The sequence below is a fragment of the Leuresthes tenuis genome, unplaced genomic scaffold, assembly GCF_036924035.1.
Source record: "Leuresthes tenuis unplaced genomic scaffold, fLeuTen1.0.hap1 SCAF_17, whole genome shotgun sequence".
NCBI lineage: Eukaryota > Metazoa > Chordata > Actinopteri > Atheriniformes > Atherinopsidae > Leuresthes > Leuresthes tenuis.
The window spans coordinates 3851843-3867681 of record NW_027325371.1 but is presented as its reverse complement, the minus strand read 5'-3'; the positions used below and the strand labels follow the sequence as shown (position 1 = coordinate 3867681).

The 15839-nt window shown below is 40.0% G+C and overlaps 1 protein-coding gene across 3 annotated transcripts in view; it reads left to right on the top strand.

Annotated features, from left to right (window-relative positions):
• Window positions 1–15839, top strand: part of rbfox3a (RNA binding fox-1 homolog 3a) — a 445121-nt gene that overhangs the window by 96772 nt on the left and 332510 nt on the right. For all 3 annotated transcript variants that reach the window (XM_072368746.1, XM_072368744.1, XM_072368747.1), the window contains exon 3: window positions 10276–10358. The gene's annotated coding sequence lies outside the window, so the exon portion shown is untranslated. The remainder of the gene's footprint in view (window positions 1–10275; window positions 10359–15839) is intronic.

Sequence of the window (15839 nt, the reverse complement as noted above, 5' to 3'; positions counted from 1 at the left end):
GAAGGGAAGCGTGTCGCCAGCCTGGAGTGAAGAGACAAGGAAGGAGAGCTGATTAAGAGCACAAATTTGCCAGTTTGGTCAGACAGGGAGATATGTGTATGGAAAAGGAAAAGGGCAAGAAAAGTGTGTATTGATTAACAGTGCTGGAGGTGAAATTCAAGAAAGTGAAAGAAAAGAAGGGTGAAAGCTACTTAACATTGTCAAACGAATTATTTCACAGCACTTGAAGGCATCACAACTCTTCAAAGAGGCAAAAATCACAAAATGACCATCACATACCTGCAGGGAGGCTATGATAGCCTCTTAGACATGTTTATTACTCAATGATTGTTTGACCCATGCTGAGGTTTCTGCCCATGAAAAGTCACTTTGGCAGCGTTATGAACAAAAACTGGCACATTGATGAATTTCATGACATTCAGTCTCCTTCACATTCACGTGCATTTTTAGCCGCTCTGCGGTGGAAGACGGAGATCCAGCAGCATTAAAGAGCTTTGGGCTTTATCCAAAAAACGGCACACAGCAAAGAGAGACAATTTAATTTGTCTCTTACACAAAAAGCCTGCAACCTCATGCTTGTACCTGACAAAAAATCCCTGAAATACTTCAGAAAGTACACATTCTCCTTTGTTGTGAACATGAAAATGACCGCATTGCAGTTTAATATCATGTTAATTGTTTATGGACGATTATTAACATATTATCTATGATGTAATATGATGTCAAGGTGATGGTATAAATGCCAAATATTTATTTATATGCTAAAACAGACATTTTTTTGTGCTGTAAAATGGTTAAAGTGCAATAATTGCTGAAGCTTATGGAAGTTATAGCATAATGCTCAACATTTGCTTTAGTTGTCCTGCAGCACTGTGCAAAAGTCTTGAGCCACCCTTCAAATCTCTGTATACTGCAAGGAAAGTGGAAAATAGGTGATGTGACGTACCAACATAAATGGAAATACTAAATGTAAGCCAAAAACAGAGTTTTTTTTACAATATTAAGAAGTTTTAAAGTGAATATCTGGTCTGAGCTCCTTTATTCTCCAACTCAGCCTGAACCCTCTGAGACGAGCTTTCTGTCATTTCTTTAAGGAGTCTTCAGGAATAGTTCTCCAGGCTTCTTGAAGGACATCCCAAAGCTCTTCTTTGGATGTGGGCTGCCTTTTGTTCCGTTCTCTGTCAGATGATCCCACACTGCTTCAATAATGTTGAGGTCCGGGCTCTGGGGAGGATTCATCCCTCCATAAGACCTGTTGCCACTGATTTTCAGTCCACTTCTTGTGTCATTTGGCACAGCTCAGCCTTTTCTCCCTGTTTCCCTTCCTTAAGAATGGCTTCTTGACAGCCACCCTTCCATGGAGACCATTTCTGATGAGGCTTGGGCCAACAGTAGATGGATCAGCTGAAGGTCCAGATGCATCTCTCAGGTCCTGTCAGGTCACAGCTGGATTTTTTCCTCTTTCTTAAGGACATCACTTTCAGATCCTGTTCATCTGCTGGAGATAGTTTTTTAGGCCTGACACTTCTTCTTTTGTCCTCCACTTGTCCAGTTTCCTCAAATGTTTTAAGGACACACTGCACACCATGCTGAGATATGCCAAGTTTTCAGCTAATAGCTCTTTGGGAATCACCTTGTTGCTGCAGAAATCCTATTTTCTGTCTGTCAAACTGTGTTTTCTTTGCTGTTTTTCATAGATCCAACTAAAGAAATGGTAACAAATGATGTGTCTTGGTTCATCACTTGCGTAAGTAGCCTTTTTTCAAAGGTCAGAGTTAAGAGGCTTAACAAACAAAAATGTTCATGTTCAAGAACTGGACTGAAAATGAGAAAAAAAGCAAACTTTTAAAAATTTCATAAAGCCTGGAGAACTATTGCTGATGACCATGTTAAAAGATAAAGTCTGACAGTTTGGAAGCAAAATCAAGACTTTTGCACAGTTCTGTCGTTAAAATGGAATATTTGAGCAACAGAATGACAGGAAAGCAAAGCAGTTCAGGGCAGAATTACCTGACAGCAAAAGCAAACCTCTAAAAGCATTTCATACTTAGAAATGAGGCACACAACTTAAAAAAAAGCCATGTGGCATATACAAAAGTAAAAAAAAAAGGTATTCTATGTCAAACAGTCACATTTTCTAAAGCCCAGAAGACCTGCCTTAATGCAAACAAACAAAAGTCAAAAGTTGAAACTTCAATGAGATTATGGACATGTATCACACATAAATGACTTCAGAGTCTTTTTCTAATTAAATATTGATGTTTCATCCTTGCTTTTTACTCCGAAGGAAGACTAGTGATTTGGTTTAGTCGCAGTTTCTGAACCACACAAAAGATTTTAACACACGAGTAAATAACAATTCTCTCCTATAGAAGGGTGTGATGTGCTTTATGCTCTCTGGCTCACATATCTGTGAGTTTTTAATTAGAATTATCTCCCTTTTCACCAGCACAGCCTGATCTAATTTCTCTGTAATTGTTGTTATTTACACAGCAAAGGTTTACGGGTATTTATCGACATTCCCTTTCCCAGATCTTGGTGTCTGCCGTCGATAATGAGTGGGGAAATTATTTGCAACACTCAGACATTATCAGTGTGTTCAAGTAGTCTTCCTTTTAATATGCTAATGCAGCAGATATAATCAGCTGGTAATTGTGAAACACTCAAGTACAACACATTTTGTGGCACTGTCTCCTGAATAAAGAAATCACAGGCAGTTGGCAGCAGAGATCTGTGGCTGGATGAGCTGCCGATGCCAGACACTGTTAAGGGAGCGGCCGCCGATCGACCCGCGATCAAACAGTCGACCCGTGATCAAACAAATCCAAATTACAACACATTCCTATAGAAAAGCTTCGAGTTGAGTCCAGGGGCGAAACGCGAGGAAACATCGAAGGTGTCGCTAAACAATAACAAGTCAAAATCAGAGCAATACATCATTTTAAAAAGGCCAAAAACACAAGTAAATGTCACTAAAGGGGAAAGGGAGGAAACAGGGCGTGACAATCAGTCACAATCAGTGCAGAAAACGTTTCAGAAACACAACGAAGCAGAACACACAAAACACAATAAAAGTCCACAAAAATGATCAAAGTTAAGTTTGAGAAAATAGAGTGAAAACAGAAATAAATGGGATGAATAAGAGCTCAACAGAAAACTACTTGTTTCCCGTTTCAGTGGTTTTTTAAATTGAATTATTTGTTGTTTTCCTGTTTCAGTCAGTTTTATTTATGTTTTTTCCCATTTCAGTCGTTTTTTTTATTTGATTATTTGTTGTTTTTTCCCTGTTTCAGTCATTTTTATTCTATATTTGTTTTTTCCCATTTCAGTCGTTTTTTATTTGATTATTTGTTGTTTTTCCCCCGTTTCAGTTGTTTTATATTGATTATTTGTTGTTTTTTCCCTGTTTCAGTCATTTTTATTCTATATTTGTTTTTTCCCATTTCAGTCGTTTTTTTATTTGATTATTTGTTGTTTTCCCCCGTTTCAGTTGTTTTTAATTAGATTATTTGTTGTTTTTCCCCCGTTTCAGTTGTTTTATATTCGATTATTTGTTTTGTCCCTGTTTTAGTCCTTTTTTATTCGATTATTTGTTGTTTTTTCCCGTTTCAGTCGTTTTTAATTTGATTATTTGTTGTTTTTTCTCCGTTTCAGTCGTTTTTTAATCGATTATTTGTTGTTGTTTCTGCTTTAGTCGTTTTTATTTGATTATTTGTTGTTGTTTTCTGTTTCTTTTAAGGTTTTTCTGACATGTTTGTTGCTCTTTCTGTTTTCTTGTCACAGTTTCTGGAACTCTGCCATTTCTCTTTCTCTCGTTCTGTTTTGCTTTTCTATATAGTGGTGAAATGCATTTCGGATTTGTTTCCTAACATGTTATTTTGGTTTTCTTTTCTCTTGTCTGTTCGGTTTCATTCTGACATATCTTTGTGTTTTATAAATTGCTGTATTTCTGGTTTTGTTGTTGCATTTTGTCCAATGTTGTAGTGTTTTGCCCCTCAGGGCCACTGAACGTCATGCTTCTTATTCTTAAAAATCCCCACTTGATTAGCATTGATCCTCCCTCCGACTTGCTTTATACCTGCATTCTATTTATGTCACAGCATCATAAATGAATCTTTTGTTATTGTGTCTTAACCACAGTGATGAAAGAAGTGTTCTCCCCATGTCCTCCGGGGATGCTAGAGCTTCTCTGCAGAAGAGGCTGGGATCCCGACTTTGTTTTTCTCCTTCGGCTGTTATTTCCCTGTAGAGAAGAGCCAAGTGAAGGCAGCTATGAGTGATCGACTCTGCCTTTATTCTCCAAGTTTTCAGGGGATTTGAAGTTATTGAAAGTGTGGGGATGGGTGACAGCTCGGAGATGGCAGCGTGATGCCTATCAGACATGCAACGGTCACTCTGTGTGTGTTTGTTCGCCTTGGAGGCAGAGGGTACGAGCTCCATGCTCTCAAATACGTCTTATTCTTGTGGCCAATCATTTCTGCTCACATATGTCATCTCTCCCAGATTGATTTCATTCAGCTGTAGAGGGCGGCGAGATCAAACAAACGTTGTTTGAAATAGCACCGGTCGTGCCGAGACGTGGAGAAGGGGGTCAGAGGTGGGAGGTTGGTTGCTTGAAAGATGAAGTGAGGGATGGAAATGGAGTTTAGAAAATCTGTCATCCAGTCGGCACTGGAGTGGTGACATGGTACGGTGGATACTTCATAAACCTACACTCCTTTCGACAGTGAGGGGGCTTTTTGCAGACGTGGTGGTGGGGAGGCGGAGGGGGTGGTTCTGTTCCTTCACGACGCCTCTGAGTACCCATGCAAGGAATAATGGATGTGTAATATGGAACGACAGCTTGCAGAGCACTATCATTAATGTTGTAATTCACTTTTAGTGTTTCTACTATTGCGCTGCAACAGGAGGCACAGATGCCACCTGAATCTGCTCCTTGTAGCAGCCAGAGCGCACCCGGTTTTCACCAGCTGTCTTGGAACGCACCCTGCCAGCCCCCCCTGTGTGGCCAAATGTGGGCATGAGCATATTTGTGAGCGTGTGGGGTCTTGTTTTGCATTTTGATTACATGTCAGGATTTTTTGAGATTTGGAGCATCTGATGTTTGTTACTTTTGTGCATTTAACATGTCGGTTAAACCTACGCTCAGTGCAGGGGTTAGTTTACAGTTAAGCTTTGGATTTGAGGATAATTAATCACTACTGTACACTGTGTTCTGTTGGATTTGGAGGGATGCTCTTATAAAACGCTTATAAAACATTTTCACTGAACCAAAAAAAAATGTCACAATCCCAGGTGTGAAAGAAAACCCACATAGAAGTATTTTCTCTGCCAGTAGTGGGCAGACTACCTACAGCTCATCTCAGCCTCAGCAAACCATAATCCTCTCTGTAATAATACAAACTCTGTTGTTTGTAGATATTTTCTTTTTCCTCTTTTTGGGATTTTCAAGCGTGACTCGAATTAAAATAGATGCTAACTGTCTTTTCAGATGTATGATGCAGTAATAGAGCTGTTATCTTTAGGGTGAACTCGGTGGCACGTAACGCTGCGTTTGGACAGCGACGGCAGGAAAAATGTATCTGAGAATGTATTTTCACCACTTTGCCTCGTGGTCAAACAGCTTGGATTGTGAGCAAGCTGGAAAATTTGATCTAAAACAGTAACTTTTTCTGTCAGAACACTGAAGTTTCTGGTCTCCTGCTGCCTGTAAATTTCAGTTGTGATATCTGGTGACTTTGTTTCATATTTAAGGTTGGTTTCCTGCCCCTACTCGTCCACATTATTCCAGATTATTAACCAGGAAAGTTTCTGTATCGCACACATTTTGCACACATTTTGCACACATTTTTGTGTCATGTCTCACAATCCTGTATCCAACACAAGTTGTTTTTTTTAGCAGCAGTACTTCTGTTTCCTCTTATGTTTATATATCTTCTTCCAACGCGTAGATCTTGACATGCAGGTATGCAGCGCAGTCTCACAAGAAAACATGTAATAGGTTTGTCTACATCGCCAATATGTTGTAACATTACAGAGTTACAAAGTTACAGAAATTCAGACATTTTTGAGACAGTTATTTTGTTTCAAGAAGCATAATGTGAACTTCTAACTAGCTACTAATTTATGACCAAGTCTAACCATTAACCTAATGAACAAGGACAGTGTGGCATCACCCTAAAAAAGCTGTTGGATGATAATATGAATATTAGGGCAGTCAAACTGTTTTTTAATCGCGATTAATCGCATTTTTTCATAGTTAACTCGCGATTAATCTCTATTTTGATAATATGTAGTTAGAATCAAATAAACACAAAAAATGTCTTTTACCATTTATTTCTTCTTTCAAATAAAAACATGCATTGTAGACCCACTTGACATTTCAAAAACACAGCACATAAACTGCCACAACAGAAAACTGAAGAGGTAGTTGACAACAAAGGACAAACAGAACAGATCCTAATGACAGTTAAATGAATGAAAAACTGCAGTCATTGGACACATCAGATTCAGAACTCTGAACTCTTAGTGTCTTTTCTCCTATTTTTTAAGCCAATTGCTTAGGCCGCGATTAACCGCGATCAACTAATGCTGAAATGTGTGTTTTATTACTGTAAGTGGAGGGAAAAAAGCAAGTAAAGTGTACAAAGCCTGCTTTTGGGCAGATTAATTTAATCTACAGTGATGTGATTTCTTTCTTTCTTTTATTATTTCAGCTAAAGCAGGTTTAACTAACGTAGACTTCCCCTGTTCCCCCTCTTCTCTGTGTCTGCTATGCTCGATTTTTCTCGTTGTGCGATTAGAAAACGTTCAATGCTAATAGTTTCTTTTTGGCTAACTGCTCATTTCATGTAAATCTTGATCTCGATGTGTAAATCACATGTGAAACCTTCGCTGTTTGGGATTTAAATACAGTTTTGAGACTCTGCGGTTACAAAACCGTGAATTAAATGTCGTATCAAATACAAAAAGAGCATAGATTAAAAAAGCAAGATTAAAAAATTGACTTTCAGATATGGTCTTTAAATACCACTGACAATATTAGTGGATCGTGTGTTTTGCTCCATCTTTAGAGCACCTTATCTGGAAGATTAGTGGTCAATCTCCAGTGTTGAATTCTTTAGATACTATTTGAAAAATGAATGTGATGTGCTTGATTTGATCTAAACCTTCTGAAAGGCAAAGATCTGTGACGAAAGGCTGGTTTTGGTCTTCTGCTTGCTTTGGAAAGAGCGATAATATGGCTTCAGTTCTCTTTTTAAAAGGATCTGAATGCAAAAAATATTGCCTAAAACCGCTCTCCACATTGTTGACTGCGCTCAAAGAAGCCTAGCTCCTCTTTTCATTATTTTAGCTGTGTAATCTCTATCGTTATGGGTTTTTATTCACCTTTACCCATCTCCATATGTGTGGTTATGCTCTCTATAGTGTTGCAGTTCACATATTCCTCATTTCTAAGCCAACTTCATGTACATTTATTCACCCATCAGTCAAATATTTAGTCTCTTTGCTTCAAAGTGCAGCCTTTTTTGAGGCAAAATGCAAAACAATAAGTAAGTAATGATATGGATTTCATGGATACCCAAGCTCTAATTGAAACAGGTGTGATTAGCATATTGTTTGTGCTTCACGCTGCACCGTAGGCCTGTTTGTGTTATACGGGGACCTTTATGGAAATGAGCGCTTTGAAAAAAAAATCAACAGAAATGTAACCTATTTCTTTAAAAGGGGCACAAATTTACTGTGAAGATCATCCTGGCAAAACCACAGAGGGAAATGTCAGAAGGCTGAAAAGAAAAGGTTCAAAGAGAAAATAGCTGACTGACTCTGTAAGTGAAGCTAAGCTGGAAATGAAAAATGTTCATTATATGCCCGTCAAGGTGAAAGGAAGCCATCTCCTCACTGCTGCAGTTAAAATGTCGACCTCTCAGATCACCTCCTTCTCCGAGGGTGAAAAAGAGGAGAAAACCCTGCACTGTGTGTGTGTATGTGACGGATCTGAGCTTCACTCCAGACAAGGGCAGCGGTGTTAATGGTGCTGCTCAGTAAAATGACCCTCGCATCCATTTCTCCATACATTTCACAGTGCTTCTGAAGTCCTCATATTTTCCCCGTGTCAGCAGTGTTTGTGTATCATTGTGATGTTTTGCGTGTGACCTCCACAGTGAGTGCAGCGCCCTCCCAGACCCCCGCTTGTCTCTTTGCATGTACCTGTTCATGTTAAGACTGTAAAATTACACTCAGGATGCATTTTATTCAGCTGTGAGGCCGGATGTTACGGTCGACCTCTGCAGATCACAGTTGCCGTCCCGGGTGCCTCATTACTGACAGTTTATATAATCTCATGTTACTCGAATCACTTGCTCCATCGGCCGCAACCGTCTTTATGCTCCAGATTTACTGAAAAATAAAGCAGCAGGTGGGAGCTGAGCAGCTGACCACATCTCACCAAAAGAAGTTTAACAACTTTCATGGCCTGAATGCAAATGAGCGAGTGGCTCCTCCACTCGTGCCGAGACCTGATTCCATGCCAGCGCGGCGAATCTCAGCTATTTGTTATGGATTATGAGCTAACCTTTCACCTCACCAGCTCCTCTCCTAAAGCAGTGTTGGCTGCGAAGGATCTTTTTAAGAATGTGAGCCGAACTCTGAGTAGATATTCCACCACATCATTAACGACTTCTCCTCCGCTGAACAGCTTCTCTGCAGCACATCATTCAGTGGGGAAATTCTCGGTTGTTCTTTTTGTCAACCAATCACATTAAAGCACCCTGACATGTCTTGTTCCTCTGTATCACGGAGCTCTATTGTGATCCAAAAACTATTTATTACACATTGTAGTTTATTTTAACTCAGTCCCTCATATGCTGTCCTTCTGCAGCTCTTACTGAGGCACCAAGTCAGGATTAATTCGCAGCTGTGGATATTCAATCAAGTTTCCAAAAACCCTATTTTTGGAAATCATTTGAAGACAATCAGCAGTTTTTACAAAGATCCACATCTTCAGTATTTGGTTTGGGACTGAGAGACAAAGACAGTCGGGAGGTTGGAAAGTTTTCTTTCTCCTAAAAGAACCCAAGCAGTGTCTCTTAAATGCGTAAATCAGATAATCTTTAATGCCAGACGTGCCATATCTGCTCAGTTTTCACTACATTAGATGTTGAGTAGAGTTCTTTACTATTATTTCAACAACATATTAATGTATTTCAGATTGCAGCATGTGACAAAACAACAGAGGGCTCCGGGTAAATTTCCAGCCTCGACCAACATGTTGCTGTTTAAAAGAGAAAAGCTTTTGTCTTCCTCAGAAAATTAACAAGTCTCCTCTGAATCAGGTTTGCCCAGCAGGTTGTTTTCTGCTTCTCGTCAGTGGCGGAGCACTTTTCAACTATTCCATAAAAATCTCTTGCTCTCACGGTGTTTGGTAGTAAATTATACATCAACGGTTAATCCAGTTATGAAACACAGTTAACTGCAGACGTGGAGCAATGAACTAGTTCTGAACATCCATTTAACTGGTAGATTTAAATAGAAAACATTAATGAATTATTAAGCAGCTAATATAGAAAGACTGATGTATCCATTCAGCCATTGGAGCCTGGTCACTGCAGTGAGTTTGTTGTATTATACAACAGTTCTCCTGATTCCTAAAGACTTTCTGCCAGGAACTTTTCTGCCAGGAAGCCCTGAAGGAAAAGCATCTCCCAATAGTCATTCTTTTCAAACATTTTGTGGCTTGATGACAGCCGGCAGCATCCCTCGCTGGCTTAAACAGAAAGTGCTACTTACTAGATGCTCCTTCTGTTTGGACTTATAAAAATGCACTCCTTATTTTTCATTTAAATGGAAAAAGTAGATTTTATTTCAAGCTTTTCAGCTCATATTTAATTTAATATCTGCCTGTTATGTCGGCATCGGTAATCGGTACGTTTGATATCCTTATTACAAAAGTTTGAGGATAGATTAAATGATGAAGTTGTTGCTGATATCTTCCATTGGTTAAACAGTTTTAAAAAATCCTCCCACAGCTGTAATATTGGGATTCTGTGATATTATTTACCTTATGGATCATTTAAAATCTGCATGACCACAGAATCTTATGTTACAGTTTAGTTCTGGCAGCTGTTTTAATTCTTTTTCTCTGGTTTTATCCTAAAATTTGATTGTAAATTAATGAAAAAAGATGCTTTTTGTCATTGTGTTTTTACCATCGAGGGACAGCAGTTTGCCCTTTGGATCTGACAAACTGCCCTTTATTTATTGTCTTTTTTACAGTCACCAACTGCTGTTGTGCTGAGCCTGCGTTGGACTTCACCACCTGCTGTGTCGACAAGTGATTTCACCTGCAAATCGCACAGGTAGGATGACTCGCGTGCGACTAATGGATAATGAAAGGAGTTTTAATGTAGAGGCCGTGCTCCGGGAGCGCAGTTTGTGAAGCAACTTGCAATTATTTCTACTGAGGAAAGGTAACATTTTAAGTTGAGCTGGTAAAAAACAAACTTTACGAAGGAAAAAGAACACAAAAGAGGCACAAAATGGAATACATCCTGCAGATGTTACTGGTTATGAAGAAAATGTGCAACTGAGGGGAGAAAAAGCATCGTATAAAAACTACAAAATCAAAGTAATCTTCTGCAGCGCACCACCTTTGTAATTTCTCATTATTTAGCTCATCTTTTAATTAAAAGATGTCTCGGCAGGTTTCTAAATGCTATATTAACTTAAGTTACAAACCACTGGACAACAAAGAAATCATCATTTTTCTTCTTTTGCCATTTTGTGTAATGAGCCACTGTTTCCACGTCCCTCTGCACCGTGGTGAAAATGTTGTCTCTCGCCGGCTTCTGCAATACTCAGACAGTTAAAAGACTCATTGGAATGATAATCTAGTATGTGTCTGCACTTATGGAGAATATCTCGAAGCATGTCAGACTTGCATCAAAGCCGCTGTTGTAATTTTCTTTTCAAGGGCAACTTGAAAGAGGAGTCGGGAAGAAAGTAGCATTAGTTTCTTGTTTTTTCCTACAAGGCAGACGCTTCAAAAGTAACCCCGTAGTTTCTGAGGAGAGTGTGGGATGATTCAGCAGGAACCCAACCGCCCATCTGACTGATTCACATTTAAACATAAACAGAAATATGGCTGCTCCAGGGAGCTCCGCACAGGAATGGAAAGTAGCCCCAAATTTCACAGCAGCAAATCAAACGTCTTTTTATTTAACTCTACCTTTCTGTTTCCCCTTCCTCTACTGCTCCCTGTGGCATTGTGCACACATAACGGCACCTACTGATTGGCCTTATTTGAAGCACGTACCCTGACAAAAAAAAAAAAAATGGAGAAGAGGAGATTTTCCTGTGTCACAAAGGGATTGAATGTGGTTCTCCAGAAGAGGAGGGCCTGAGAGGATTATATGGCTCAGTGGGCGCTGTATTGTGCAGGGAGTGGATACAGCAGGTACCCACCGAATCCCGGCCAAGAGACAGACACAGTGTTGCTAGGGATAATGTTGCCTCCCAGCAATTAAACTCTGGAGATTTTGGAGTGGTTTAGAAGGAAGCTTGTTAAATGATCTTATCGCTTCTTTCCCCCCTTTTCTCTCGTCGCCGTGCCTCTCTGTTCGCTGCAGTTCTGCCTTATTTTTTTTACTTCTTCGCTCGATAAAACCCCAAAAACTAACTTTGCTGCTTAATTGAATTCCCTCTTCTTTAAACCATATATTAAACACGCACAAATGAATACTTAAAGGGAAACTGCATACTCAACCTCACTCTCAGGTGATGTGAAGCAGCAAAAATGCCAAAAGCTGCCAGATGATGGCAGCTTTGAATTAATTCTCGTTAACTTGGAGTAGAAATCAGAAATGGTCACATTTGATGCCTTTATATTGTTAGTTTTTGGTGGCACTTTTTACTTGGAGGTTCCAGAGATACTGGAGTTTTAGACAAAACACTTCTTAGAGACTTTAAAGTCACAGTTTGTACCAAATTAGTGACATCTAGTGACCAAGCTGGAGAGGGCAACTGTCCCAAATGCTGTCCACTCACCATCCAGCTGCAGACATCCGGCTCTGAAGTTCTTTATTCTTCATCAGCACTTTCCACCTGAGAAACTCCAGTGTTTATTCTTCTTTCCTGCCTCTGCCGATCCCAAATTTGCTCGGCCACATTATGTTTTCTCTTCTTTGATGGGGTTGAGTCACACGCTGTCGTCTGTTCCTGCATAAAGTATTAAGAATGATCCCCGTTTCTGATGTGTGTCGCATCAATCTTCTCTCAAAGCATCACCGCTGCTTCCTCCACTTTGTCCGTCTGGTGCCTTCATGGCCGTAGGATCATCTGCACAACATAAGCTAAATGGTTCTGATAGTAATTAATCCATTTTTAGTTGTTGGGTGTTCTTGTTTTCTGTCCGCAGCATCAGAGGTGAAACGTATATTTGCTTTTCTAAAGTACAGCTTTTAAATTTCAATATTATTATATTTTGCTGCATTTTGTGTGGAAATGCAGTGAAATAATATATATAATTACCTTCCTCGCTGCTACACTTTAAAACCCTGCATGATATGTGTTGTATGTACTCAGAGACACCAAACTGAATCACTTAATCCTGTTTTGTGCTATTTATAGAAAAGTAAAGACTCCCCTCTCTTCTATCTGAAGACCAAACTCCGCTCTTGCCGCCTTTCTTGCTATAAAAGTTGAGCTCGTGCTCGATGCACTTTTTCTTGACTTTGCCCTTCACTTCAGCCTCCATAAAACTCCTGCCTTAGTTCTGGTTTTATGTGAAAAGCAGCGCTCGCTAACTTCGACCAGCGTCCTCGTCCTCGGGCAAACAAACAGCCCATTTCAAAGGTGAAAGTCCGTGGCTTCCCCTCTTGGAAAAAAAGTGCTAATTTATTTCCAAATGTGACGCTGTGCTTCCTGACGCCCTTGGGACTTCTGTGTCCGTAGTTCCAGGTCGGTTCCCGACAATGCAGCTCCGCGGCGTTAACCTCTCTCCTATACCTCAACACACACACATACCTCAGAGTAACTGCGGGTAGTGGCGCCCCAAAGCTTCGTCGTCCAGGACAAATTGGTAGCAAGCGGCTCATTTACTCGGAGCCGTCATGAATGGACTGTGCCGTGACTGTGTAAACAAGTGCAAAGACTCCCAAGGGCATTCCTGCATAAATAATGACTCCAAGAGATGTTTGCCATTTGTACCACTCACTGGTTGCAGACATGGGTCAGGTAGTCTCCTCTGCGGGGAGTCTTCAGTAAACAACAGGCGCAGCGTCCATTAATGAGTGTGTGGAAAGTTTACCTGGTCACAGGTGCAGGGGCCCGTCTCCCAGGCTGCAGGATGTTGGGGATTTATTTGGTCTCCTTCTCCACTTGTTTGGTTTCCTTTAAGTAAGCTTGAACTCAAAAGTCTCATGTTATACCTGCTGAGCACTGGCTCTCCCACACAGCTTTAACACACAAAACAAATGCACCGTTAATGTTTTCAGTCGCATTTGGGGGCTTGCTGGACTTTTGGGAACCTTGTGACGTGACGAGTCTCCGACTAGTTTCTCTAGTTTTCCTGGAAAGAGGCAGAAACTGCAGTTATTGATATTCTTGAGTTGATTTCAGTCCTCACTTAGCCAAATGAACCAAACTGAAGGATTCATCACTCTTAAGTTTGATTAAATTCCTCCAAACATTCTCTGAGTGAATGCACCCGAGGCTGATATTAGGAGGGAGCGATGTGGTCGTATTTTGATGAAGGTGTTTAGAATTAACCTTGGTGTGTCTGAAGATCCCTGTTGATGCGAGTGGCTTGTACTCCTTTTGAAAACATATTTAAAAGTGGAGCAGAAGGTCCTTTTTAACCACATAAGACTCTTTAATATGGCAGCACTGTAAGTGAGGCTTATTGTTTGATGTTTTTAGGAGAAATGGATCACTTTCTGCAGATGGGCATGTATGAGGATAGCTTTGGTCCCTTTTACCTGCACTGAGACTCCTCATTACACATTATTTAACTAAATTATTAGATGGATTAAAAGTCTCTGATCCTTATTATTAGTCAGTTGAAGAGGAAAAACATGCCGTTACCTAAATCAAAAGGGTTTATCGTCTGTCTGAGGGGCACTTACTGCTTGTCAAACTCAGCTTGCTGAGCTAAGCTCGAGATTGTCAGAATTGCCTGATCTTTCATCAAGCTAAGCTTTGCTCTGAAATGAATGCAACCGTGAGGGGTGCTGACATTTCAAATGTACATTTATTATTTAATCTTTTCCCAAACTTTAAGAGCTTTGAATTTCAGCGCACCTTATCTACATCCCAGCTATTTCACCCACCTTTTTTACTGTGCAAATCAGCATCTGGGAAAATATTTCAGCATTGATATTGGAGCATAAAACATCTGGGAAGCTTATGAAATGGAACATAAAACATGAAATTCTTTGCCTTTTTTTTATTTTTAAAATTCAGGTTTGAATTACACAGCCTATGCATACTCCAGACAACTTTTAACTTGTCTCATTAATTCTCATTTTTACATCTAATGTGACTAAACGGCAATCTGGAAAATGCACTCAGCAGAGCACAGACCCCTGTCAGGAAGGTGTATTGAGTCATTTGTGTTCAGTCTCCTCTGGTGCAGGACTAATAATCTCAGAGCTTACAGAGAGATTTATTTGTTTCTTATTTTAGTGCAGAGTGAAATTATTGCTCATGAGCTGTTCAATTTTCTTATATATAACACAATCTATAACAATTATTTAATTTCTGTAAATAACTAGATGAAGGTCAGAGTCTTATTAAAGCCCTTAATGTATGTGGTGATCTGGCATCCGCTGTACTTGAATTCATGTGTTCAAACCTCACTTTTTAAACAATATTTGCTGTATTTGCTCGTTGGTTTGGTCTCCTCACACCAGATTTTAAAGTAACAGACACGGTAATTGACCAAAACGTACGTGACATGTTCGACATCGCCAGGCCGGTTCGAGAATAAATTGATATTTTTCAGCTGACATTGTTGATTTGCATACTTGTGATGTTCAGCAGGTTCCGTGTTGTGGTAAAGTTAATGTTACCAATGTGAACAATCCATTTGCACGTTGAGATCTTTGACATATTGGCGGGTGGAAAGATGAGGCCAAATTAAAAAGGCATCATCGCTTAATTGCTCCGTCAAACTCCGATGGTGGAAAAGGTTTACTTTGATGCCTCGGACATGATGTAATTATGTTATCTATCACGTCCTCTAACCTGTCACTGGTTGAATCCTTTGACCTGGTCTGCGTGTCTTTGCAGATTGGACATGTTGGCTTCTTTGGTCAGTGTAGGTTTAAATCATCATTTACAGACAGGCATTGTGCTGTCCTTTTGGGCTCCCTGGCTGTCAGCCATGTAATGCTCACTTGTCTACATTGTCGATGTGTCTGCTCTTGTTTTTGCTCCTCAGTTTAATAAATCTGCACCACACAAAGCACATTCATTCATTAGGTACCGGTCTTTCATCCAGACCCATCAGCTGTTGTCTGATAATTAAAAAGCAGATATTTTCAGGCTTCCACAGCACGCAGCGGTATATCCAAATGACTGAAATTTGTGCCAAAACTTCCCGTTCAACGCACCAGTCATATATCTTTAAAAAGCCGATATGAATTGGAATCGTTGTAAGGCGATAATGGATGGTCTCTCAGATTCTTTTTATGCATCGTGTGCTCTTCACACGTTAACGTGCGCGCAGCCAAAGCCTGCGCTGACATAATTAAATCAAAATCATAGACCTAAAAGAAATAATAAATGGAGCCAATGCAAACGTGCATTTTATCTGAATGCAAACAGTCAGTTTAAAGGTC